The sequence below is a fragment of the Amblyomma mixtum genome, chromosome 1 (assembly GCF_055824585.1).
Source record: "Amblyomma mixtum isolate Tamu chromosome 1, ASM5582458v1, whole genome shotgun sequence".
NCBI classification, from domain to species: Eukaryota; Metazoa; Arthropoda; class Arachnida; order Ixodida; family Ixodidae; genus Amblyomma; species Amblyomma mixtum.
In genome coordinates, this window is record NC_143012.1 from 201512621 (window position 1) to 201539611 (window position 26991).

Below are 26991 nucleotides of genomic sequence, written 5' to 3' on the forward strand. Positions count from 1 at the left end.
ATAGGAAATTTGTTTACGTTTATCGAACTCCTGTGCACCCTATATTTGATACATCGAACTCCGTGCCATGCCGAGCCCCCGCAAGTGCGCTTCTCCCAGTATGCGCCACCCTGGAAGTGGGCTTCTTCCACTAGCGCGCGCTCCTGCAAATGGGCTTCTCCTAATAAGAGTTCACGCGGCGCTGGCCATGGACAGCTGCGCTCTTAGTCACTGATGGGAACTTTGTGGGGGGTGTGAAAGGAAATGGGAATGGCCATAAGGAGCTGGGAAGAGGGAAACCCTGCTGGCCGCAGGCCCGCAGACACCTAATTTCTGATGCTCACATCGTGGCTGACATCATCGATACCGAGGAAGTGGACCCGAGCAGTGACGAAGATTGTGCGAAGAGGCCCAGCCGCCATGCACTGCGGCTGAACTTGCATCCGCATTCAGCGTCATTCGTCGCTGTTGTGGCGCAATGGAGGGCACTGGACTTTCTCATTTGGATACTATCAACAAGCTTGAGGACAGCTTAATGAACTGCATGGTGCAGAGGAAGAGGCAAGCAAAGCTCACTGACTTTTTTCTTGCGAAATAAAGCGCGCTGATCGTGGAGTTGTGCTTTCGTTTTTGTGGACTTGAGAGGAGTAAATCGGTAAGTTCCCGCTTGCTACGATCCCGGGAAATTGTCCGAGATTTGCGCAGTTTTAAAATAAGCGTCTAATAGGCATATTTTATATTTCGAATTATTGATATATCGAACTTTTTCGCGATTCCCTTCGAGTTCGATATATCCGGGATCGACTGTAGTGATGTTTAAGCCTGGGGGTACTGACGGGCAATGCCCCCGACGAGTCGAAGGGACGGGTCCTGACACTTTGTCCGGCCATTTATGCTGGCCCACCAGAGCCAGTTCAGGTGGGACTTAGGTGGCCCTGATAAGGGCCGTTTGTGGCGATCCTGATGTTTAAGTCTGGGGGTACTGACGGGCAATGGCCTCGACGAGTCGAAGGAACAGGTCCTGACATTTTGTCCGGCCGTTTATGCTGGCCCACCAGAGCCAGTTCAGGTGGGACTTAGGTGGCCCTGATAAGGGCCGTTTGTGGCGATCCTGATGTTTAAGTCTGGGGGTACTGACGGGCAATGGCCTCGACGAGTCGAAGGAACGGGTCCTGGCATTTTGTCCGGCCGTTTATGCTGGCCCACCAGAGCCAGTTCAGGTGGGACTTAGGTGGCCCTGATAAGGGCTGTTTGTGGCGATCCTGATGTTTAAGTCTGGGGGTACTGACGGGCAATGGCCTCGACGAGTCGAAAGAACGAGTCCCGACACTTTGTCCGGCCGTTTGTGCTGGCCCACTAGAGCCAGTTCAGGTGGGACTTAGGTGGCCCTGATAAGGGCTGTTTGTGGCGATCCTGATGTTTAAGTCTGGGGGTACTGACGGGCAATGGCCTCGACGAGTCGAAGGAACGGGTCCCGACACTTTGTCCGGCCGTTTGTGCTGGCCCACCAGAGCCAGTTCAGGTGGGACTTAGGTGGCCCTGATAAGGGCCATTTGTGGCGATCCTGATGTTTAAGTCTGGGGGTACTGACGGGCAATGGCCTCGACGAGTCGAAGGAACGGGTCCCGACACTTTGTCCGGCCGTTTGTGCTGGCCCACAGTTGAGTTTGCGGGCCGCCGGGCAGCGGGCCATCTCCATATCCCCCCGGGCGCCGCCGACTTGGTCCTTATCTGAAGATGTTTTAGGCGGCGCAGCTCTTAAGCAGACAGAGGAAACGCTGGGGTCTAAGGGCTGCCGCCCCAAAAGGTAAAAGCAGCAATGGCAGCGAGGGGTGCCGGAAGGGGCCCCGTTCCGCGGATGGTGCGTACGAGTCGCGCACGCCGGCTATTGTCGGGGTTAAGTTGAATGACTTGTCGACGGCGGCGTCGAACAGTGCGAAAGAAAGCCTCAGGGACACTTGAGGGGGAAGCTTGCGTGGGAGGCAGCTGAGTGCAATTACGAATGGTCGTGAGGCCGGATGGCGGGTAACGAGTTGTGATTACTCTGCCTCTGGCCAGAGGGCTCAGATGCACCCTGTAGTGTTTGGAGCCACAGCTGATGGAAGTGGTGCTTGCGTGCTTTTGTGGTGTTGTCAAAGTGTTTTTACTGTGTGTGGAAAAGCGCAAAAGTGCTATCGGCTTCTTCAAAGGCATGTGGCCCTCGCGAGCAAACAAGCTCGTGGGTACCGGCGTGTCTTGTTGAGTTGCAGAGAAAACGCTCTGATTGGTTGTAAGAAGCCCATCTCTCAATGGTCACTAAGTTGGTGCCCAGAATGCTGGGGAAACTTATTTAAGAGACGTTTTGGCGCCAAAGGGGGAGACTTGGGCAGGGACTCTTGGTGGAGAGTCGGAATCGCGAGAGACGGACAGGGTCTAGTTTTGAGCTGGCCACGTTCCGAAGGACGAGGAGCCGCTACGCGTAGCGCGAGTTAAGCCGGTCAGGCAGGACAGGGTGTTGTAGTGGCGAGCTCTGGCCTGGCGCTCCCGATCGTCCTGAATGCTAGCGACCACCCTGGTCGATGTGTATAATTGTAAATAGTTGTAAATAAACCCAGCTTGTACATTTCTGCAAAGAAGTTCGTCTACGTCTCATCTCCCTCCTGCAACGTGTCGCGCCCAAACGGACTCCCATCTCCACCACCACAAAAGAGGAAGACCTGAACCCGAGTCTAACTCCCACCAGAGCCAGTTCAGGTGGGACTGAAGGAGGGCGCGGCTTGTTCCACCAATGCGCACCAGCGTGCGTTTGGCTTTCAATTTCAATTCAATTCAGTTTATTTCGCATTTTTTACAACAGTACAAAAATGCGAGGGCAAGCAACAAAAAGCTGCTGATTAGCAGCTTGACGAAGGTTGCTGCCCCTATATTTGGCAGGTTGAAGGGCGTGAACATACAGCTTTTCATTGAAACAATTAAAGATGTGTGGATTAAGAGCAGAGTAGATCACTTATACATATCGTGTAGACATTCTCATTGGACACAATCAAGCTTACTATTCATAGGCGTACATGGGAAAATAATAAAGCAATAAGACACAACTAATAAGACTATTGGACATACATTAGTGCGTATGTTACACACTGCAATGCTACCCAAGCATTTTGCATGTCATGTAACACATAATATACACAATACACACACTAAAAAACGCACCGTGTTCATTTTGCTGTAATCTCACAGCAGAAAAAAAAAATAAAGTTACGTGAGACTTGACACAATGAAATGTAAGGGAAACCATATAAAGCCATCATTAGATGAAGGACACAGAAATTATCGATGCAATCGTAACGAACTGTCATTTAGGACCAGAAGTTAATTACATTTCTAGGCTAAGTTGCAAGATCTGTGCTAGAAATGAGATATTTTTTCCATTTTTTTCTTGAGATATTCTGTATATCCAGATTTACATCCTCTAAATTATTTAACAGTTTTGGAAGACAATTCGCTATCCTCTTGCACCCTTGGTTAGTTCTAGAAAATGACAGTGTCCAATTCTTTCTGTGTCTGATGTCGTAGGAAAGTTGCGGAGTTTTTGTCAGGTTGCACAGTTTGAGAAAGTAGTTGAGAGGATTTTTCAAGCTATGTTGGTATTTTAGCAAAAGGTTGAATTCGTATATATGCTTGACAGGAAGAATATCAAGAAGTGGAAATAATTCTCTTGTGTGAGCATCGTACGAAACGTTTGTGATGTGACGATCTGCCAAGCTTGTTCTATGTTCTGAGTGTGCGCACCGGTGGTCGGGTCAACGAAGTTGTCCTGGTGGCACACCGTGTTGTGGTGCAGGTCCATATCACCGGCCATGTCCTGTAGAGCCTCCAGGTTGTTGTAGCCTCGCCACTCGTCCGTGACTACATTGGTTTTCGGCAGTACTTTGTCACTGATGATAGCCTTCAGGGTGTCGCCGTCCCGCTTCTCGACTTAGAAAAGACGGGTCTCTCCCGTCGATACCCAATACAGGCCAACGACCCAGCGCCCTCGATCCTCCACGCCGCCGTAATTGCTGTTGAAACGGCCTGGGACGCCGTCCCCAGTCAGCAGACGACCCCGGTTCGCCGTTTGGCGACCGCGAAACAGGGACTCGTCGACCTGAACTTCCTCCCCGTGGCCTCTGTAGCAGGTCCTTGGCCACAACTTCGCGAATGAAGCTGGTCCAATCCATGCGGGCCTCCGTTCCGAGCTTAAATTGCCCCCGGGTCCACTCGGAAGCTATCTTGGCATTCATTCCTTTGGCTGTGGTGTACATCAGCCAAAGGACTTCACGCCGTGACATCTTCACATGGGGTCAGTCGGCGGCATCCCTGAAAGCGAAGAAGCTGGCCGTGGCGTGACGGACGTGAAGGACAGCTTCCCCGTTTTCTTGCGAGAGCCCTTTCTGGCAGGCGCCGCAGCGGAAGGTGGGCCGAGCAACCTTCAGACAATTGCGCATCCATGTTACTACAGAGCCCGTCCAGGTTGGCTTACCGGGTTTGAAGCCCATGTCTCCACAGATACCCCAGAAGTGTTGACTTCTTAGGAGTCTTCCACGGCGCTGCGGGTCCGATGGCGGGGCTGTTGGTGCTGCTGGGAGCAGCCCGTAGTCCCGGCAAAATTCGTCCAGGGCCTTCTCGTCGTTTAGCATCCACGCAAAAGTGATGATATCCGGGTCCACCCACATTCCAGCGGTAGCCATGTTTCAGGTAGAAAATAGCGCACTGAGTCAGCGGCCAACGTGACTACCTCTGATCTAGGCCTGGTGGTTCGCCTCAATTGATACTCATTACTTCGGGCAAACTTTGTGCCCAGTAGGCTTGACATATTTGTAGGGGGACAGAGTGGTTTTCGTCTATCTTATTCTGTGTTTGTGACATTCTTCATGATGGTTTTGGAAAGTTTTACATAGCGTTTTCCACACGCACAACCAGCTGGGCAAGGGTTCTGGCACCCATACTACCACCCTCTCAGTGGAAACCCCATGAATTTTGAAACTTTAATGATGTATTGATCAGTCAGATGAGAGGGAACAGCAATCCCTTGAGAAACAGATGCGATTTCTGCCAAATCAGCAATTGGGTGGCCCTGATAAGGGCTGTTTGTGGCGACCCTGATGTTTAAGCCTAGGGGTACTGGCAGGCAACGGCCTCGACGAGACGAAGGAACGGGACCTGACACTTTGTCCGGCTGTTTATGCTGGCCCACCAGAGCCAGTTCAGGTGGGATTGAAGCAGGGCGTGGCTCGTTTCACCGGTGCGCACCAGCACGCGCTTGGCTTTCTGCCAAGCTTGTTCTATGTTCTGAGTGTGCGCACCGGTGGTCGGGTCGACGAAGTTGTCCTGGTGGCACACTTTGTTGTGCTGCAGGTCCATATCACCGGCCATGTCCTGTAGAGCCTCTAGGTTGTAGCCCCGCCACTCGTCCGTGACTACCTTGGTTTTCGGCAGTATGTTGTCACTGATGATAGCCTTCAGGGTGTTGCCGTCGCGCTTCTTGACTTGAAAAAGTTGGGTCTCTCCCGTCAATACCAAATACAGGCCGACGACCCAGGGCCCTCGATCCTCCACTCCGCCGTAATTGCCGTTGAAACGGCCTGGGACACCGTCCGAAGCCAGCAGACGACCCCGGTTCGCCTTTCGGTGACCGTGGAACAGGGACTCATCGACCTAAACTTCCTCCCCGTGGCCTCTGTGGCAGGTCCTTGGCTTCACGGCTTCACAACTTCACGAATGAAGTTGATCCAGTCCTTGCGGGCCTCCGTTCCGAGCTTACACCGCCCCCGGGTCCACTCGGAAGCCACCGTGGCGTTCATTCCTTTGGCTGTGGTGTACATCAGCCAAAGGACTTCACGCCGTGACATCTTCACATGGGGACATCTTCACATGGGGTCAGTCGGCGGCATCCCTGAAAGCGAAGAAGCTGGCTGTGGCCTGATGGCCGTTAAGCACAGCTTCCCCGTTTTCTTGCGTGAGTTCTTTCTGGCAGGCGCCGCAGCGGAAGGTGGACTGAGGAACCTTCAGACACTTGCGCATCCATGTTACTACAGAGCCCGTCCAGGTTGGCTTACCGAGTTTGAAGCCCATGTCTCCACTGATCCCCCAGAAGTGTTGACTTCTTAGGAGTCTTCCACGGCGCTGCGGGTCCGATGGCCGGGGGTTTGGGGCTGCTGGGAGCAGCCTGTAGTCCCGGCAAAATTCGTCCAGGGCCTTCTCGTCGTTTAGCATGCACGCAAAAGTGATGACGTCCGGGTCCACCCACACTGCAGCGGTAGCCATGTTTCAGGTAGAAAATAACGCACTGAGACAGCGGGCAACGAAACTGTCGGGTTAACTCGCACAACCGGCTCGCTTAAATACTGTGGCGTCGATTACTCATACCTTGAGACAGAGAGAGGGAAAGACTGCAGTGCGCAGGGTACAAGATTGGGCTATAGATAGCCAAATTTGGCTACCAGTGCCAGTGCTTACAATATAGTAAGGGAAGAAGGAGGGATTCCATAAAAAAAAAAATAATGAGGCTTGCAGGTGTGCAGCCTTCACTGGCCCCGGTAGGGGAAAAGGCTGCGCCCATGTAAAATCTGAGTATCACCGAACCTCTGGTCTTCACCTTTGCACGATAGACACGGTCACGGCCATTCTGTCCGATGGCGGGGCTTTTGGGGCTGCTGGGTGCAGCCCGTAATCTCCGGCAAAATTTGTCCAGCGTGTTCTCATCGTGTAGCATGCACGCAAAAGTGATAATGTCCAGGTCCACCCACAGTCCAGCGGTAGCCATGTTTCGGGTAGAAAATAGCGCACTGAGACAGCGTTTTGTTAGCACGTGGAGCAATGCACGAACGCATGAGGAGGGGAGGGTTTTTGGAGTCCTATTCATCGCCGCCTTTGTGAACCGGATGTGCCATGACTCCGCATGTCGCCTCTTGAACGGGTTCGGCTCCACGGCCAAGACGCTCACCTCCCCGAAGGGTATTCGATGGACGGCGCGTCTGCAACGTTCGGCGAGGGAGTTGGATTCTGAATTCATCAGACGGACGTCATTTTTGTATTGCCTTATTCTTTGGTGGAGGTTTTTTGTTTCGGCAACCTATGAAGCCGTGCACTTGGAGCGTGGCATTTCCTACACGTCACGCGGTTGTTTTTCTCTGAGGACGCGGTCTTTCGATCGTCTTCAGAAGCGGCTTGTTGTCGAAACAGGTTTGTGATCCAGGTAAATTCCATGTTTTCCCAGAATGCGTGCTAGTGCCTAGCTGGTTCCCCTCATGTATTGAAGCACAACGCGCGCACGTTTCGTTGTTGGCTGTTCCCCCTGACGGCGACCAACGCATTAATAAAGCAACGTGTGTAGCCATTCTTCTGCAGATCGGCGAAAACAGTGGCGTCACATGGTCACGCCATAACAGGCTTTCACGCGTGCGATAGCCCAGTTGGCAATTCAAACTGCAACGCATTCTTTAAAGCTAGCTGCAACTAGGATAATAATATTGTGAGGTCCAAAGATTCTTCTTAATTTCTATCTCTCAATGTCCACTAGTATTCGTATATGTAGACACTAAAAAGTAGCTTTACTCTTTTTTTTATATATTTGTTTTTTGAATCGTTATTATGGACGACTCGCCATATCCGCGGCGTTGCTTGGTTACCTATGTGTCCTCATTAACAAGGCAAGATGGTAAAATAATACTTTCGGGATGTCCCAATTCTAAGCACTTCATAACTTTAATGATGTATTGATCAGTGAGATGAGAGGGAATAGCGGTCCTTTGGGAAGCAGATGCGATTTCTGCCAAATCAGCAATTGGGTGGCCCTGATAAGGGCTGTTTGTGGTGACCCCAATGTTTAAGCCTGGGGGTACTGGTGGGCAACGGCCTCGACGAGTCGAAGGAACGGGTCCTGACACTTTGTCCGGCTGTTTATTCTTGCCCACCAGAGCCAGTTCAGGTGGGATTGAAGGAGGGCGTGGCTCGTTCCACCAGAGCGCACCAGCACGCGCTTGGCTTTCTGCCAAGCTTGTTCTATGTTCTGAGTGTGCACACCAGTGGTCGGGTCAACGAAGTTGTCCTGGTGGCACACTGTGTTGTGCTGTAGGTCCATTTCACTGGCCGTGTCCTGTAGAGCCTCCAAGTTGTTGTAGCCCTGCCACTCGTCCGTGACTACCTTGGTTTTCGGCAGTATGTTGTCACTGATGATAGCCTTCAGGGTGTCGCCGTCCCGCTTCTTGACTTCAAAAAGTCTGGTCTCTCCCGTCGATACCCAATAGAGGCCGACGACCCAGGGCTGTCGATTTTCCACGCCGCCTTAATTGCCATTGAAACGGCATGGGACGCTGTCGCCAGCCAGCAGACGACCCAGGTTTTCCTTTTGGCGACCGCGGAACAGGGACTCGTCGACCTGAACTTCCTCCCCGTGGCCTCTGTAGCAGGTCCTTGGCCACAACTTCACGAATGAAGCTGGTCCAATCCATTCGGGCCTCCGTTACGAGCTTAAACCGCCCCCCCGGGTCCGCTCGGAAGCTACCGTGGGGTTCATTCCTTTGGCTGTGGCGTACATCAGCCAAAGGACTTCATGCAACAGCATCTTCACATGGGGTCGGTTGGCGGCATCCCTGAAAGCGAAGAAGCTGGCCGTGGCGGGATGGACAGGAAGGACAGCTTCCCCGTTTTCTTGCAAGAGCTCTTTCTGGCACGCGCCGCAACGGAAGGTGGGCCGAGTAACCTTCGGACACTTGCGCATCTGTGTTACTACAGAGCCCGTGCAGGTTGGCTTACCGGGTTTGAAGCCCATGTCTCCACAGATCCCCCAGAAGTGTTGACTTCTTAGGAATCCTCCACGGCGCTGCAGGTCCTATGGCGGGGCTGTTGGGGCTGCTGGGAGCAGCCCGTAGTCCCGGCAAAATTCGTACAAGGACTTCTCGTCGTTTAGCATGCACGCAAAAGTGATGGTGTCCGGGTCCACCCGCACTCCAGCAATAGCCATGTTTCTGGTAGAAAATAGCGCACTAAGACAGCGGACAACGAAACTCTCGGCTTAACTCGCACAACCGGCTCGCTTAAGTACGGTGGCGTCGGTTACTCGTACCTTGAGACGGAGAGAGGGAAAGACTGCAGTGCGCAGGGTACCATATTGGGCTATAGATAGCCAAATTTGGCTATCAGTGCCAGTGCTTAGAATATAGTAAGGGAAGAAGGAGGAATTCCAGGAAAATAAAATAATAAGGCTTGGAGGTGTGCAGCCTTCACTGGCCCCAATAGGGGAAAAGGCTGCGCCCATGTAAAATCCGAGTATCACCGAACCTCCGGTCTTCACCTTTGCACAATAGACACGGTCACCGCCATTCTGTCCGATGGCGGGGCTGTTGGTGCTGCTGGGAGCAGTCCGTAGTCCTGGCAAAATTCGTCCAGGGCCTTCTCGTCATTTAGCATGCACGCAAAAGTGATGATGTCCAGGTCCACCCACACTCCAGCGGTAGCCATGTTTCAGGTAGAAAATAGCGCACTGAGACAGCGTTTTGTTGGCACGTGGCGCAATGCACTAACGCATGAGGAGGGGAGCGTTCCTGGAGTCCTATTCACCGCCGCCTTTGTGAACCGGATGTGCCATGAGTCCGCATGTCGCCTCTTGAACGGGTTCGGCTCCACGGCCAAGACGCTCACCTCCCCGAAGGCTGTTCAGTGGTCGGCGCGTTTGCAATTTTCGGCGAGGCAGTTGGATTCTGAATTCATCAGCCGGATGTCATTTTTTTGTTGCCTTATTCTTTGGTGGAGGTTTTTTGTTTCGGCAACCTATGAAGCCGGGCACTTGGAGCATGGGAATTTCTACACGTCACGCAGTTGTTTTTCTCTGGGGACGCGGTCTTTCGGTCGTCTTAAGAAGCGGATTGTTGTCGAAACAGGTTTGTGATCCAGGTAAGAGCGTATGTTGTTGGGCTAGTCGGTCAATCGTGGTGAATACAAGGGGGGTACTGCGCACAAAAAGACAAGGACAAGAAGATAACACAACAAGCGCAGACTCGCGACTAACTTTATTTGAAAACACGACACTCCTTTTATAGTTTCAAAGCTGTCACATCACACACATGATGAAACCAAAAACCTGTCTTCATTGTGATACAGTTTGATAGAAGGGTCACTTACGCAATCTTTATCCTTCTGTTTGATGCAAAACGCCTCCGCCAACTCACGCGCCACCTGGTCACGGCTCCTCCTCAAAACTTTTGTATCTGTCGGCAAAGGCAGGCAAGGGTTATTGCGCGTAGCATCCGGGCATGCGCCACAATGCAGGGGTAAATTCGACCCTGTCCCTGATTTCATGGAAAGCTGGTGTTCCCCTAAGCGCTCATTCAGACATCGGCCTGTCTGACCGATGTATACCTTGCCACAGGTGAGGGGAATCTGGTAAACGACACCCGTCTGGCACCTGACAAAACGAGTGGCATGACGCTTCTCGCAGTCCGCTTTCCTCTTCCCTCCGGACATGACCTGAGGGCACAATGAGGCCAACTTGCATGGGGCGGTAAAAACTACCGGCACGCTGTACCGTTTCGCCACGTTCTTCAAGTTGTGGGAAATTCTGTGAATATACGGTAGAACCGCTGGCCTCATTTCCTTAGAACGGCCGCTATCCCGGCATATCCTATCTTTCAGTTTGCGCAGAAGCTTCTCTGCCCCTGCAACAATGATTGAAGCAGGAAAACCAGCCTTCATCATCCTAATTACCTGATTATTGAGGCTCTCGTGCACCAGGTGAGCGCAAGACTTAGACAAGGCGCCCTGCAGGCAATAGGTTCCGATAGCCCGTTTAACATTCTTGGAATGTGCTGACCTGAACGGCAAGAGGTCTTTTCGTGCACGTGGTAAGTACATCCAGCAAACGTGATCTGGTGTTAAAGTCAGGTTAATATCTAAAAACTGTAGCTTGTCATGTTCCGGTAACTCGTGAGTAAAGGTTAGACCCTTCCCATGTCGTCTGAAAATCGATAGAAATTCTTCCACAATCACAGTGTGCGTCGCTCCAGGTCGATCTTTAAGAAACACTAAATAGTCATCAACGTACCTAAATATTTTCAGAGTAGTCTCATCGTCAAAATAGCGCACCAGATCACAGTCAATGCTGTACAAGAAGATGTCAGCCAGTACAGGTGCCACACAGGAACCAATGCAAATTCCTTTGCGCTGAACAAATACCTGATCGTTAAAAGATGCAAAGGTAGGTAGAACCAAGATAAAACTCAAGTAAAGACATAAAATTGTTCAGCGTTATACCGCAGGCATTCTGAAAAGCTATTACACCCCTATCTTCAATACAAGACCTGACGGCGCAAAACGGCATTGTGGGGTATTGAAAAGAACAGGTTTTCAACGTCAATTGAAAAGGCGTAGTCTACAGGCTGAGCATCCTGTAGGTAGGCGACTATATCATCCGAGTTCCTAGTCAAGAATGGGTCTTCCACTACTAGCAATTTCAGACACTTTTGAATAAACACACTTACTTCACGCTGCCAAGTACCTTTTTCTCTTACTATGCACCTAAAGGGCTTCTCAACCTTATGTGTTTTTACAGTGAAAAACAGTTGTAAGCTATCGCGCTTGGAGTTAATAACTGCTCTCGACAGTTTATCTAAAGCAAGGTCCTTGCACAGCACAGAAGCTTGGGTTCCTTTGAAGAAACCTTTGACGGTTTCACCTTCTTCCGAGCAAAGTTCTTCTCGACTGCTTGAGCAGCTTTTTCACCAAACATCCCCGAAGGCAGGACGACAAAGCCTCCCTCTTTATCAGCTTGCAGAAGGGCCAAGCCGTTGTCTTTGAAGAAAGAGACAACTTCTTTTACTGATGTCTTGAGGCGTGAAGTGCTTCCACTCGCAAATCTCCGAGGCTTAGCAGCAGTCCGTAGAAGGCTGTCAACACCATCTAGTAGGCACCGCTCCTGGTCCTCATCAGATGCCTTCCGCGCCAGCTGCCGGTTCAATGAAAGAAGCTCGTGCGCCGGCACACTAGGCTCAGTGCTGAACTTTGGTCCTTTCTTCAGCACCTCAACAATTCCACTCGGTAACTCGGCATCGCCCAGTACTGACACGGAACCACCGTTATCCTTGGATCTTGGCCTATCTTTGGGAAGACGTAGTAGGAGACATTTCCACCAGAAATCCACTGCCTGGGCTGTCTGACGTCTATCGGTCTATCGGAACCTATTGCCTGCAGGGCGCCTTGTCTAAGTCTTGCGCTCACCTGGTGCACGAGAGCCTCAATAATTAGGTAATTAGGATGACGAAGGCTGGTTTTCCTGCTTCAATCATTGTTGCAGGGGCAGAGAAGCTTCTGCGCAAACTGAAAGATAGGATATGCCGGGATAGCGGCCGTTCTAAGGAAATGAGGCCAGCGGTTCTACCGTATATTCACAGAATTTCCCACAACTTGAAGAACGTGGCGAAACGGTACGGCGTGCCGGTAGTTTTTACCGCCCCATGCAAGTTGGCCTCATTGTGCCCTCAGGTCATGTCCGGAGGGAAGAGGAAAGCGGACCGCGAGAAGCGTCATGCCACTCGTTTTGTCAGGTGCCAGACGGGTGTCGTTTACCAGATTCCCCTCACCTGTGGCAAGGTATACATCGGTCAGACAGGCCGATGTCTGAATGAGCGCTTAGGGGAACACCAGCTTTCCATGAAATCAGGGACAGGGTCGAATTTACCCCTGCATTGTGGCGCATGCCCGGATGCTACGCGCAATAACCCTTGCCTGCCTTTGCCGACAGTTACAAAAGTTTTGAGGAGGAGCCGTGACCAGGTGGCGCGTGAGTTGGCGGAGGCGTTTTGCATCAAACAGAAGGATAAAGATTGCGTAAGTGACCCTTCTATCAAACTGTATCACAATGAAGACAGGTTTTTGGTTTCATCATGTGTGTGATGTGACAGTTTTGAAACTATAAAAGGAGTGTCGTGTTTTCAAATAAAGTTAGTCGCGAGTCTGCGCTTGTTGTGTTATCTTCTTGTCCTTGTCTTTTTGTGCGCAGTACCCCCCTTGTATTCACCATGATCCAGGTAAATTCCATGTTTTCCCAGAATGCGTGCTAGTGCCTCACTGGTTACCCTCATGTATGGAAGCACAACGCGCGCGCGTTTCGTTGTTGGCTGTTCCCCCTGACGGCAACCAACGCATTGAATAAAGCCACGTTTGTAGCCATTCTTCTGTAGATCGGCGAAAGCAGTGGCCTCACGTGGTCACGCCATAACAGGCTTTCACGCGTGCGATAGCCCAGTTGGCAATTCAAACTGCAACGCATTCTTTAAAGCTAGCTGCAACTAGGATAATCATATTGTGAGGTCCAAAGATTCTTCTTAATTTCTGTCGCTCAATGTCCACTAGTATTCGTATATGTAGACACTAAAATCTAGCTTTCCTGTTTTTTTTTGGACATTTGTTTTTTGAATCGTTATTATGGACGCCTCGCCTTATTCGCAGTGTTGCTTGGTTACCTAAGTGTCCTCATTAACGAGGCAAAATAGTAAAATAATACTTTCGGGATGTCCCAATTCTAAGCACTTCATAACTTTAATGATATATTGATCAGTGAGATGAGAGGGAACAGCAATCCTTTGAGAAACAGACGCGATTTCTGCCAAATCAGCAATTGGGTGGCCCTGATAAGGGCTGTTTGTGGCGACCCTGGTGTTTAAGCCTGGGGGTACTGGTGGGCAACGGCCTCGACGAGTTGAAGGAACGGGTCCTGACACTTTGTCCGGCTGTTTATGCTTACCCACCAGAGCCAGTTCAGGTGGGATCGAAGGAGGGCGCAGCTCATTTCACCGGTGCGCACCAGCACGCACTTGGCTTTCTGCCAAGCTTGTTCTATGTTCTGGGTGTGCGCACCGGTGGTCGGGTCGACGAAGCTGTCCTGGTGGCACACTGTGTTGTGCTGTAGGTCCATATCACTGGCAGTGTCCTGTAGAGCCTCCAAGTTGTTGTAGCCCCGCCACTCGTCCGTGACTACCTTGGTTTTCGGCAGTATGTTGTCACTGATGATAGCCTTCAGGGTGTCACCGTCCCGCTTCTCGTCTTCAAAAAGTCGGGTCTCTCCCGTCGACACCCAATACAGGCCAACGACCCAGGGCTCTCGATTTTCCACACCACCGTAATTGCCGTTGAAACGGCCTGGGACGCCGTCCCCAGCCAGCCGACGACCCAGGTTTGCCTTTCAGCGACTGCAGAACAGGGACTCGTCAACCTGAACTTCCTCCCCGTGGCCTCTGTAGCAGGTCCTTGGCCACAACTTCACGAATGAAGCTGGTCCAATCCATTCAGGCCTCCGTTAGGAGCTTAAACCGCCCCCGGGTCCGCTCGGAAGCTACCGTGGGGTTCATTCCTTTGGCTGTGGCGTACATCAGCCAAAGGACTTCATGCCACAGCATCTTCACCTGGGGTCGGTTGGCGGCATCCCTGAAAGCGAAGAAGCTGGCCGTGGCGGGACGGACGTGAACGACAGATTCCCCGTTTTCTTGCGAGAGCTCTTTCCGGCAGGCGCCGCAACGGAATGTGGGCCGAGAACCCTTCAGACACTTGCGCATCCATGTTACTACAGAGCCCGTCCAGGTTGGCTTACCGGGTTTGAAGCCCATGTCTTCACAGATACCCCAGAAGTGTTGACTTCTTAGGAGTCTTCCACGGCGCTGCGGGTCCGATGGCGGGGCTGTTGGGGCTGCTGGGAGCAGCCTGTAGTCCCGGCAAAATTCGTCCAGGGCCTTCTCGTCGTTTAGCATGCACGCAAAAGTGATGATGTCCGGGTCCACCCACACTCCAGCGGTAGCCATGTTTCAGGTAGAAAATAGTGCACTGAGACCGCGGACAACGAAACCCTCCGGTTAACTCGCACAACCGGCTCGCTTAAGTACGGTGGCGTCGATTACTCATACCTTGAGACTTAGAGAGGGAAAAACTGCAGTGCGCGGGGTGCCAGATTGGGCTATAGATAGCCAAATTTGGCTACCAGTGCCAGTGCTTACAATGTAGTAAGGGAAGAAGGAGGGATTCCAGGAAAAAAAGAAAATAATGAGGTTTGCAGGTGTGCAGCCTTCACTGACCCCGGTACGGGAAAAGGCTGCGCCCGTGTAAAATCCAAATATCACCGAACCTCTGGTCTTCACCTTTGCACAATAGACTCGGTCACGGCCATTCTGTCCGATGGCGGGGCTGTTGGGGCTGCTGGGAGCAGCCCGTAGTCCCGGCAAAATTCGTCCAGGGCCTTCTCGTCGTTTAGCATGCACGCAAAAGTGATGATGTCTGGGTCCACCCACACTCCAGCGGTAGCCATGTTTCAGGTAGAAAATAGCGCACTGAGACAGCGTTTTGTTAGCATGTGGCTCAATGCACGAACACATGAGGAGGGGAGCGTTCCTGCAGTCCTATTCATCGCCGCTTTCGTGAACCGGATGTGCCATGACTCCGCATGTCGCCTCTTGAACGGGTTCGGCTCCACGGCCAAGACGCTCACCTCCCCGAAGGCTATTCGGTGGTCGGCGCGTTTGCAATGTTCGGCGAGGGAGTTGGATTCTGAATTCATCAGCCGGATGTCATTTTTGTGTTGCCTTATTCTTTGGTGGAGGTTTTTTGTTTCGGCAACCTATGAAGCCGGGCACTTGGAGCGTGGGATTTTCTACACGTCACGCGGTTGTCTTTCTCTGAGGATGCGGTCTTTCGGTCGTCTTCAGAAGCGGCTTGTTGTCGAAACAGGTTTGTGATCCAGGTAAATTCCATGTTTTCCCAGAATGCTTGCGATGCCTCGCTGGTTGCCCTGATGTATGGAAGCACAACGCGCACGCGTTTCATTCTTGGCTGTTCCCCTTGACGGCGACCAACGCATTGAATAAAGCCACGCTTGTAGCCATTCTTCTGTAGATCGGCGAAAACAGTGGCCTCACATGGTCACGCCATAACAGGCTTTCACGCGTGCGATAGCCCAGTTGGCAATTTGAACTGCAACGCATTCTTTAAATATAGCTGCAACTAGGATAATAATATTGTGAGGTCCAAAGATTCTTCTTAATTTCTGTTGCTCAATGTCCATTAGTATTCGTATATGTAGACACTAAAATCTAGCTTTACTGTTTTTTTTTGGACATTTGTTTTTTGAATCGTTATTATGGACGACTCGCCTTATCCGCGGCGTTGCTTGGTTACCCAAGTGTCCTCATTAACGAGGCAAGATGGTAAAATAATACTTTCGCGATGTCCCACTTCTAAGCACTTCATAACTTTAATGATATATTGATCAGTGAGATGAGAGGGAATAGCGGTCCTTTAGGAAGCAGATGCGATTTCTGCCAATTCAGCAATTGGGTGGCCCTGATAAGGGCTGTTTGTGGCGACCCTGATGTTTAAGCCTGGGGTACTGGTGGGCAACGGCCTCGACGAGTTGAAGGAACGGGTCCTGACACTTTGTCCGGCTGTTTATGCTGGCCCACCAGAGCCAGTTCAGGTGGGACTAAAGGAGGGCGCGGCTCGTTTCACCGGTGCGCACCAACACGCGCTTGGCTTTCTGCCAAGCTTGTTCTATGTTCTGGGTGTGCGCACCGGTGGTCGGGTCGACGAAGTTGTCCTGGTGCACACTGTGTTGTGCTATAGGTCCATATCACTGGCCGTGTCCTGTAGAGCCTCCAGGTTGTTGTAGCCCCGCCACTCGTCCGTGACTACCTTGGTTTTCGACAGTATGTTGTCACTGATGATAGCCTTCAGGGTGTCGCCGTCCCGCTTCTCGACTTCAAAAAGTCTGGTCTCTCCCGTCGATACCCAATACAGGCTGACGACCCAGTGCTCTCGATTCTCCACTCCGCCGTAATTGCCGTTGAAACGGCCTGGGACGCCGTCCCCAGCCAGCAGACGACCCAGGTTTGCCTTTCGGCGACCGCGGAACAGGGACTCGTCGACCTGAACTTCCTCCCCGTGGCCTCTGTAGCAGGTCCTTGGTCACAACTTCACGAATGAAGCTGGTCCAATCCATTCGGGCCTCCGTTACGAGCTTGAACCGCCCCCGGGTCCGCTCGGAAGCTACCGTGGTGTTCATTCCTTTGGCTGTGGCATACATCAGCCAAAGGACTTCATGCAACAGCATCTTCACATGGGGTCGGTTGGCGGCATCCCTGAAAGCGAAGAAGCTGGCCGTGGTGGGACGGACGTGAAGCACAGCTTCCCCGTTTTCTTGCGAGAGCTCTTTCCGGCAGGCACCGCAGTGGAAGGTGGGCCGAGGAACCTTCAGACACTTGCGCATCCATCTTACTACAGAGCCCGACCAGGTTGGCTTACCGGGTTTGAAGCCCATGTTTCCACAGATACCCCAGAAGTGTTGACTTCTTAGGAGTCTTCCAGAGCGCTGCGGGACCGATGGCGGGGCTGTTGGGGCTGCTGGGAGCAGCCCGTAGTCCCGGCAAAATTCGTGCAGGGCCTTCTCGTCGTTTAGCATGCCCGCAAAAGTGATGATATCCGAGTCCACCCACACTCCAGCGGTAGCCATGTTTCAGGTAGAAAATAGTGCACTGAGACAGCGGACAACGAAACTCTCGGGTTAACTCGCACAACCGGCTCGCTTAGATACGGTGGCGTCGATTACTCGTACCTTGAGACGGAGAGAGGGAAAGAGTGCAGTGCGCGGGGTGCCAGATTGGGCTATAGATAGCCAAATTTGGCTAACAGTGCCAGTGCTTACAATGTAGTAAGGGAAGAAGGAGGGATTCCAGGAAAAAAAGAAAATAATGAGGCTTGCAGGTGTGCAGCCTTCACTGACCACGGTAGGGGAAAAGCCTGCGCCCGTGTAAAATCCAAATATCATTGAACCTCTGGTCTTCACCTTTGCACAATAGACTCGGTCACGGCCATTCTGTCCAATGGCGGGCTGTTGGGGCTGCTGGGAGCAGCCCGTAGTCCCGGCAAAATTCGTCCAGGGCCTTCTCGTCGTTCAGCATGCACGCAAAAGTGATGATGTCCGGGTCCACCCACACTCCAGCGGTAGCCATGTTCAAAAGGGTTGAAAATTGGGCGAGTTGGTACGAATTCATACTGGTGTGGCACCACAGGGACAGAGACAGAGTGACAACAACACAAGTGCTCACTAACAACTGACAAAGTTTATTAAAAGCACAAAATATATAGACGAAACCTATGGTTACATGCACAGTCATAACATGGTTACAAGGGTTACAAGCAAGAACACGCGTTAAATCACAGCGAATCTATCTGTTATCATGGTTTAGTGTTCTTTGAAGATAATCAACCTCGGCGTCAAGCAGTAGCAAGGATGGCAAACTCACGCATACATCTGCCGACTTTTTTATGCGGAAGGCCTCCATAATCTCCCGGGAAGTCTTATCTTTATGCTTCCAGAGAACGCGCGTTTCTTTGAACAATGGGGCACACTTGTGGCTTTTTACATGCTTAGCCAGGTGCGTCCCCGAACTCCCGTCAAGGGACCTGGCATGCTCCTGGAGGCGTACATTCAGACAGCGTCCAGTCTGCCCCGTGTAGTGTCGACCGCAAGTTAGGGGAATGGAATAGACCACACTGCAAGCACAGTCCACAAAAGGGTTGGAGTGCTTCACCCCACAAGCGTTCCTTCTCTCCCGCGGTGCGTCTCTGTCCCTGTCCCTGTGGTGCCACACCAGTATGAGTAGCCATGTTTCAGGTAGAAAATAGCGCACTGAGACAGCGTTTTGTTAGCACGTGGCGCAATGCACTAACGCATGAGGAGGGGAGCATTCCTGGAGTCCTATTCATCGCCGCCTTTGTGAACCGGATGTGCCATGACTCCGCACGTCGCCTCTTGAACGGGTTTGGCTCCACGGCCAAGGCGCTCACCTCCCCGAAGGCTATTCGGTGGTCGGCGCGTTTGCAATGTTCGGCGAGGGAGTTGGATTCTGAATTCATCAGCCGGATGTCATTTTTGTGTTGCCTTATTCTTTGGTGGAGGTTTTTTGTTTCGGCAACCTATGAAGCCGGGCACTTGGAGCATGGGATTTTCTACACGTCACGCGGTTGTATTTCTCTGGGGACGCGGTCTTTCGGTCGTCTTCAGAAGCGGCTTGTTGTCGAAACAGGTTTGTGATCCAGGTGAATTCCATGTTTTCCCAGAATGCGTGCTAGTGCCTAGATGGTTCCCCTCATGTATTGAAGCACAGTGCGCGCACGTTTCGTTGTTGGTTGTTCCCCCTGACGGCGACCAACGCATTAAAGGGGTGGAGACACCAAATTTTGAAGCTATAAAAAGCCTGCTATGGGATTCCTATGTATGCAAGGGCACTCACAGCCAGGTGTTGGACACAACAAATGTTTAAAAAATATTTTACTTTGGTTCCAAAGTTTACCTAAATGCTCGCTCTCACGATCTAGACCCATCGCTAGCGCCGTCAACGCTGACGTCACAAGGTGGGAAGAAAAATTAGTTTTAGTGACGTCATACCAAAATACAGTGACGTACGATGAGCGGGGCACAGCCGCGTGAGCGCAGTCGACGCACCAGCGAGCCGCATTTGCTGCTAACCGCCCCTCGCTCGGTTTGCGGCGCGCCGTTGCGAACAGCGTCGCAACGTCCGATTGCATCTCGCCGCCTGCGTCCGGCCTGCTAGATGTAAACGGCAGGCCGCTCGCGGCAAACGCAACGACGGGAAGCGGCAGCCAATGCCAGCGCGGAGAGCGGCAGCGTCATGATGACATAGGGCGCACTCCTTGGAGCCGAGCGGCCTGCGCCAGCCATGCCGACCGCCGGCATCTGAAGAACGCGATAGTATTGTTTGTTCACGTTCATTGCAAACCCTGGGATATATGAATATCAAAAATGCATCGTTTCTGACGATCGTCGGCAAATACCGAGTTCCTGGTAGAAGTGATGACTGCGATGCAAGCAAATTTCAACCTATAGCCGGTTTTGGGCTGCTGCTACCTGGTGCGGTTCGCCTGCCGTCTGCTAGTTGCGTTGCTGAAGACATCGTGGAAATCGAACATATCTTTTATTATGGGACGAGTTCACAGTAAAGGGGTGCTGAGCGAAGCACGTTTCTAAGTGCTGGCCAGTCCCGAAGCGCCCTCAGCTGCGGAGTCAATGCGAAACCATCTAGGCCTAGCGACGACTAGGGCAGTCTGGGACCAGCGCGCAGGTCGTCGCCCGGCGTTGCCGCAGGCAGTGTCGTTGCCGAAAGATCAACTTTTAGCAGAGTCATGCTGTCGTATCTCGAATCTAGGAAGCATCCTTTCTGGTAGCATGGCTGTTTTGTATTTTCTTGTGCGGACGTGAAGTACGCCGGGCGTGCCGGCCGGTCGGCCAGCCTGGATACCGTCTGCCGACGTTATAAAAGCGAGCTAAAGAGTGTTCTTGACATAAATAATAAGCCATGGGATAAGAAATGTGAAAAAATTGTCATTTGTGAGGATCGTTGACTAATACTGAGCTGCTGGTAGAGGTAACAACTGTGATATGAGCAAATTTCTTGCCACAACCGCCTCGAAGCTGCCGCTGGCCCGACGTTCGGGTCCGGCTCGCCTGGCGCCCGCTAGCTCCGCTGACGAAGGCGTCGAGGAGATTGACCATACTATTATTTTATTGTGAGATGATGCTGCTGACTTGTGAAAAGTAGGCCTTTTATTATAGCGCAGGCGACTTCCAAAGCGCCGGCCGCTTGCGAAACAGGCTATAGGCCTAGCGACGACCACGGCAGCCAGGCAGCAGCAGAGCTCGTCGCCCGGAGCGCCCGCGAGCGGTGCCGTTGCCGAAAGCTCCGAACATAAGCAGGCATGCTTTGTCGCTGCTCGAGTATAGCTGGTAGTTCTGATAACAAGGTGATCTTGTCTTTTCTTTTGATATTTGTACACCATCCCAAGCAGCGCTCAGGTACTGCTGCACGGCGGCGAAGTGTGACACCGGTTGTGGGCGCAGCTTGGGTAGAGCGGCGCAGCGATGCTTACTGGCATTTTGCAAAGTGTTTCGCATCCTCACGCGAACCCGCGAAGGCGATATTAGCGTGTGATAAAAAAAAAAGTCGATGTCCTCACTCATTGGAATCAGATCCGTCAGAATACGAGCTGCTAGCCATCCGTTGTTTTTTTCATGCGCTGGTCAGCACGTGTGTGAGAAAGCAGACGATGCAGCAGTAGGTGCGTCACAACTTTCGTGAACCCACGTGACCAGGCGAAGTAGTTGATCTTCCCCCTCTGACGTCACTGTACAACTCGGCGTTCCGAAACCGAAAATCGCTGACCTAAAAATGCGATAATAAATTATTCACTGTGAATATATGAATATTTCAGTGTGTATCATGCTTCCTGGAGCCATAAGAAGAGTTTGAAACTAAGAACGCGCGAACCACAAATTTGGTGTCTCCACCCCTTTAATAAAGCCACGTGTGTAGCCATTTTTCTGTAGATCGGCGAAAACGGTGGCCTCACGTGGTCACGCCATAACAGAATTTCACGCGTGTGGTAGCCCAGTTGGCGATTCATACTGCAATGCATTCTTTGAAGCTAGCTGCAACTAGGATAATAACATAGTGAGGTCCATAGATTCTTCTTAATTTCGGTCTCTCAATGTCCACTAGTATTCGTATATGTAGACACTAAAAAGTAGCTTTGCTGTTTTTTTTTGGATATCTGTTTTTTGAATCGTTATTATGGACGACTCGCCTTATCCGCGGCGTTGCTTGGTTACCCAAGTGTCCTCATTAACAAGGCAAGATGGTAAAATAATACTTTCGGGATGTCCCAATTCTAAGCACTTCATAACTTTAATGATATATTGATCAGTGAGATGAGAGGGAACAGCAATCCTTTGAGAAACAGACGCGATTTCTGCCAAATCAGCAATTGGGTGGCCCTGATAAGGGCTGTTTGTGGCGACCCTGGTGTTTAAGCCTGGGGGTACTGGCGGGCAACGGCCTCGACGAGTCGAAGGAACGGGTCCTTACACTTTGTCCGGCTGTTTATGCTGGCCCACCAGAGAGTTCAGGTGGGACTGAAGGAGTGCGCGGCTCGTTTCACTGGAGCGCACCAGCACGCGCTTGGCTTTCTGCCAAGCTTGTTCAATGTTCTGCGTGTGCGCACCGGTGGTCTGGTCGACGAAGTTGTCCTGGTGGGACACTGTGTTGTGCTGTAGGTCCATATCACTGGCCGTGTCCTGTAGAGCCTCCAGGTTGTTGTAGCCCCTCCACTCGTCCGTGACTACCTTGGTTTTCGGCAGTATGTTGTCACTGATGATAGCCTTCAGGGTGTCGCCGTCCCGCTTCTCGACTTCAAAAAGTCGGGTCTCTCCCGTCGATACCCAGTACAGGCCGACGACCCAGGGCTCTCGATTCTCCACGCCGCCGTAATTGCCGTTGAAACGGCCTGGGCTTGTTTCACCGGTGCGCACCAGCACGCACTTGGCTTTCTGCCAAGCTTGTTCTATGTTCTAGGTGTGCGCACCGGTGGTCGGGTCAACGAAGTTGTCCTGGTGGCACACTGTGTTGTGCTGTAGGTCCATATCACTGGCCGTGTCCTGTAGAGCCTACAGGTTGTTGTAGCCCCTCCACTCGTCCGTGACTACCTTGGTTTTCGGCAGTATGTTGTCACTGATGATAGCCTTCAGGGTGTCGCCGTCCCGCTTCTCGACTTCAAAAAGTCGGGTCTCTCCCGTCGATACCCAGTACAGGCCGACGACCCAGGGCTCTCGATTCTCTACGCCGCCGTAATTGCCGTTGAAACGGCCTGGGCTTGTTTCACCGGTGCGCACCAGCACGCACTTGGCTTTCTGCCAAGCTTGTTCTATGTTCTAGGTGTGCGCACCGGTGGTCGGGTCGACGAAGTTGTCCTGGTGGCACACTGTGTTGTGCTGCAGGTCCATATCACTGGCCGTGTCCTGTAGAGCCTCCAGGTTGTTGTAGCCCCGCCACTCGTCCGTAACTACCTTGGTTTTCGGCAGTATGTTGTCACTGATGATAGCCTTCAGGGTGTCGCCGTTCCGCTTCTCGACTTCAAAAAGTCGGGTCTCTCCCGTCGATACCCAATACAGGCCGACGACCCAGGGCTCTCGATTCTCCCCGCTGCCGTAATTGCTGTTGAAATGGCCTGGGCTTGTTTCACTGGTGCGCACCAGCACGCAGTTGGCTTTCTGCCAAGCTTGTTCTGGGATTGCGCACCGGTGGTCTGGTTGACGAAGTTGTCCTGGTGGCACACTGTATTGTGCTGTATTGCCATATCACTGGCCGTGTCCTGTAGAGCCTCCAGGTTGTTGTAGCCCTGCCACTCGTCCGTGACTACCTTGGTTTTCGGCAGTATGTTGTCACTGATGATAGCCTTCAAAGTGTCGCCGTCCCGCTTCTCGACTTCAAAAAGTCGGGTCTCTCCCGTCGATACCCAATACAGGCCAACGACCCAGGGCTCTCGATTCTCCACGCCGCCGTAATTGCCGTTGAAACGGCCTGCGACGCCGTCCCTAGCCAGCAGACGACCCAGGTTTGCCTTTCAGCGACCGCGGAACAGGGACTCATGGACCTGAACTTCCTCCCCGTGGCCTCTATAGCAGGTCCTTGGCCACAACTTCGCGAATGAAGCTGGTCCAATCCATGCGAGCCTCCGTTACGAGCTTAAACTGCCCCCGGGTCCACTCGGAAGCTACCGTGGCGTTCATTCCTTTGGCTGTGGTGTACATCAGCCAAAGGACTTCATGCCACAGCATCTTCACATGGGGTCGGTCGGTGGCATCCTTGAAAGCGAAGAAGCTGGCCGTGGCGTGAAGGACGTGAAGGACAGCTTCCCCATTTTCTTGCGAGAGCTCTTTCCAGCAGGCGCCGCAGCGGAAGGTGGGCTGAGGAACCTTCAGACACTTGCGCATCCATCTTACTACAGAGCCCGTCCAGGTTGGCTTACCGGGTTTGAAGCCCATGTCTCCACAGATACCCCAGAAGTGTTGACTTCTTAGGAGTCTTCCACGGCGCTGCGGGTCCGATGGCGGGGCTGTTGGGGCTGCTGGGAGCAGCCCGTAGTCCCGGCAATATTCGTCCAGGGCCTTCTCGTCGTTTAGCATGCACGCAAAAGTGATGATGTCTGGGTCCACCCACACTCCAGCGGTAGCCATGTTTCAGGTAGAAAATAGCGCACTGAGTCAGTGGACAACGTGACTACCTCTGATCTAGGCCTGGTGGTTCGCCTGAATTGATACTCATTACTTTGGGCAAACTTAGTGCCCAGTACGCTTGACATATTTGTAGGGGGACAGACTGGTTTTCGTCTATCTTATTCTATGTTTGTGACATTCTTCATGATGGTTTTGGAAAGTTTTACGTAGCGTTTTCCACACGCACAACCACCTGGGCAAGGGTTCTGGCACCCATACTACCACCCTCTCAGTGGAAACCCCATGAATTTTGAAATTATTGAATAAATAAAAACCTCCCGAGTCAATAGAGGAAGATGCCCATGGTTAACTCGCACAACTGGCTCGCTTAGATACGGTGGCGTCGATTACTCATACCTGGAGACGGAGAGAGGGAAAGACTGCAGTGCGCGGGGTGCCAGATTGGGCTATAGATATCCAAATTTGGCTACCAGTGCCAGTGCTTACAATATAGTAAGGGAAGAAGGAGGGATTCCAGGAAAAAAAGAAAGTAATGAGGATTGCAGGTGTGCAGCCTTCACTGACCCTGGTAGGTGAAAAGGCCACGCCCATGTAAAATCTGACTATCACCGAACCTCTGGTCTTCATCTTTGCACAATAGACACGGTCACGGCCATTCGCCATGCTGGTTTACTGGCATTGTCGGCCAGGTATGAATCAGGCGGACCGGAATTTGGACGTCAAGTGACGATTTGTCCGCGGGCACTGCCTCCCCCCTCGGCTCTGTCTGTGCAGCCCTTTTAGGCTAAAGCTTCTCCATGATATACAGGGTGTTTCACCTAAGACTTTTTGCAACTTTTAAAAATAAGCTATTTGAATTAGATGCGCGCTTTTTCTGGCATAGCATTGTCAGTGGTGTAGTACATCATAATGCAGCTAAGACTTGCTAACTAGCAGGCTTGTTAACCAATATTTAATAGTTAACTTTTAAACTATTACCGTTGGGCTCCTTAATTATTGAGAGGCATGCAGCCCACCGTAAGTAATGTCCATATTCGTTTTTAGAATTTCGAGAACGCGATTATCCTCGGCGCTGTGGCCCAACAAATTTCGCCTACATCGCGCCAAAATACATGCGGTTTGAGAAGCTTGCAGGCAAAGCAACCTCTCCAGTGCACGTAACTCGTCGAAATAGCCAAAATTTGTTGGGCCACAGCGCCGAGGATAATCGCGTTCTCGAAATTCTAAAAACGGATATGGACATTACTTACGGTGGGCTGCATGCCTCTCAATAATTAAGGAGCCCAACGGTAATAGTTTAAAAGTTAACTATTAACTATTGGTTAACAAGCCTGCTAGTTAGCACGTCTTAGCTGCATTATGATGTACTACACCACTGACCAGAAAAAGAGCCCTTCACTATGCCAGAAAAAGCGCGCATCTAATTCAAATAGCTTATTTTTAAAAATTGTAGAAAGTCTTAGGTGAAACACCCTGTATATGTTCTAAAGCACCAGCGGCAATAAAGGGGCTTTATTTTTGCCGCGTCAGTCCTGGGCCCGAACTTTTTACGACGAAAAAAGCACCCTACATTTTACAGAACACAAAGAAGGGAGACAACACCATCAAACTTTGGTTTGCACCCTCGCCCCACTCCTTGCGGGGTACACATGTTTCCCAAGAAAGATCCTCCCGCCAAATCTGAGAGTGAATATGAGCAAGGAAGACAGTGAAGAGGAGCTCATGTGAGGGGCTTTTATGGAAGCTTCTCTCCTGGCACTTTCACACTGTGTACTGCCTGTCCTCGCCCCAGCTGACAGACAAGTTGGTGCTTGCTTAGTGGCTTTGTCCTCCCACTTCCCTAGTTTTCTTCCCGATACATACGTGGTTTTCACCAATGTCCTAGCAGCCACACGTCCCCGGTAGGGGGAAAAGCTGCGCCCATGTCTAAATCGATTATCACGCTCCTGTGGCCTTCGCCTTCGCACATGCCCTTATACTTAGTCATAACCATACCCCATGCCAGTTTACTGCATTGTTCCGAGGACCAAAAATTGGACGTCAAGTGACACCTGGTCCGAGGGCCTTTGCCATACCAACAGGTCCACCATTCAGCCTTGTTAGTCCAGCCTTTGTCCTGTGTGGTCACTCTTGTGTGTGCGTCTTGCTTGTCTGGAAAAAATTCATCAGGGGGGCCAACAGTCCATCGTGTGAATCGGCCTTTACTGGCAGCCGGGTTCCGCGTACACTGCGAAAGCAAGCCTGTGCGACCGAAGATGGCTCTTGGACTCCGCGTCTTCTCATATGTAAAAAAAAATACTTTTCTCACATTTCATTTTACTGCATTCCGTCTTAACACTTGTATGCTTGAAGTGGTTACTTCTACTGATATTGAAGCATATTTTCTTGCTTTTCATTATCTTGTGCCAGCTGGCCTCAACGTTGACCACTCAACAGACAACTCCATCACGAAACCATCACCAACTAACTGAGAAGCTGCTCAAGTGTATCAAATTTTCACACGTAGTTCAACAGTACTGGCAATGAATGGCTGCTACGTGGTAAACAAAACAAAAATTCTTAATAATCTTAGCAGGCGTGTGAATTGCGTGAATTTGAGCATAACATGCTTATTTCAAGAAAAGCACGCGTCTGTCTCGTCTTAACACACTCGCTGGGGCCACACAGCAGCGCATTTCGCCTGTGGTACCCGTCTGCACGACAACTGAATTGCGTGAACTTGAGCATAACACGCTTATTTCAAGAAAAGCACGGGTCTGTCTCGTCTTAATACACTCGCTGGGGCTACATCGGTCACTAAAAAACCAATTTCACAACCGCCGCGGACGTGCTCTTTCGCTTGGCGAACAGGCGACGGCCACTCCGGGCAGGGCTGCTCTAATGAGCTGGGCGGTTCCTGCGCGACAGCGTAGCAGTAGGCGGAGGAGAGT

At 51.6% G+C, this 26991-nt stretch overlaps 1 long non-coding RNA gene and 3 pseudogenes across 1 annotated transcript in view; 1 reads left to right on the plus strand and 3 right to left on the minus strand.

Annotated features, from left to right (window-relative positions):
* LOC149370548 (uncharacterized) overlaps positions 1 to 26991 on the plus strand; it is a 191759-nt gene that overhangs the window by 13870 nt on the left and 150898 nt on the right. The window lies entirely within an intron of this gene.
* LOC149370549 (uncharacterized) lies at positions 1400 to 4673 on the minus strand (annotated as a pseudogene).
* LOC149370550 (uncharacterized) lies at positions 5113 to 6763 on the minus strand (annotated as a pseudogene).
* LOC149370551 (uncharacterized) lies at positions 16301 to 17482 on the minus strand (annotated as a pseudogene).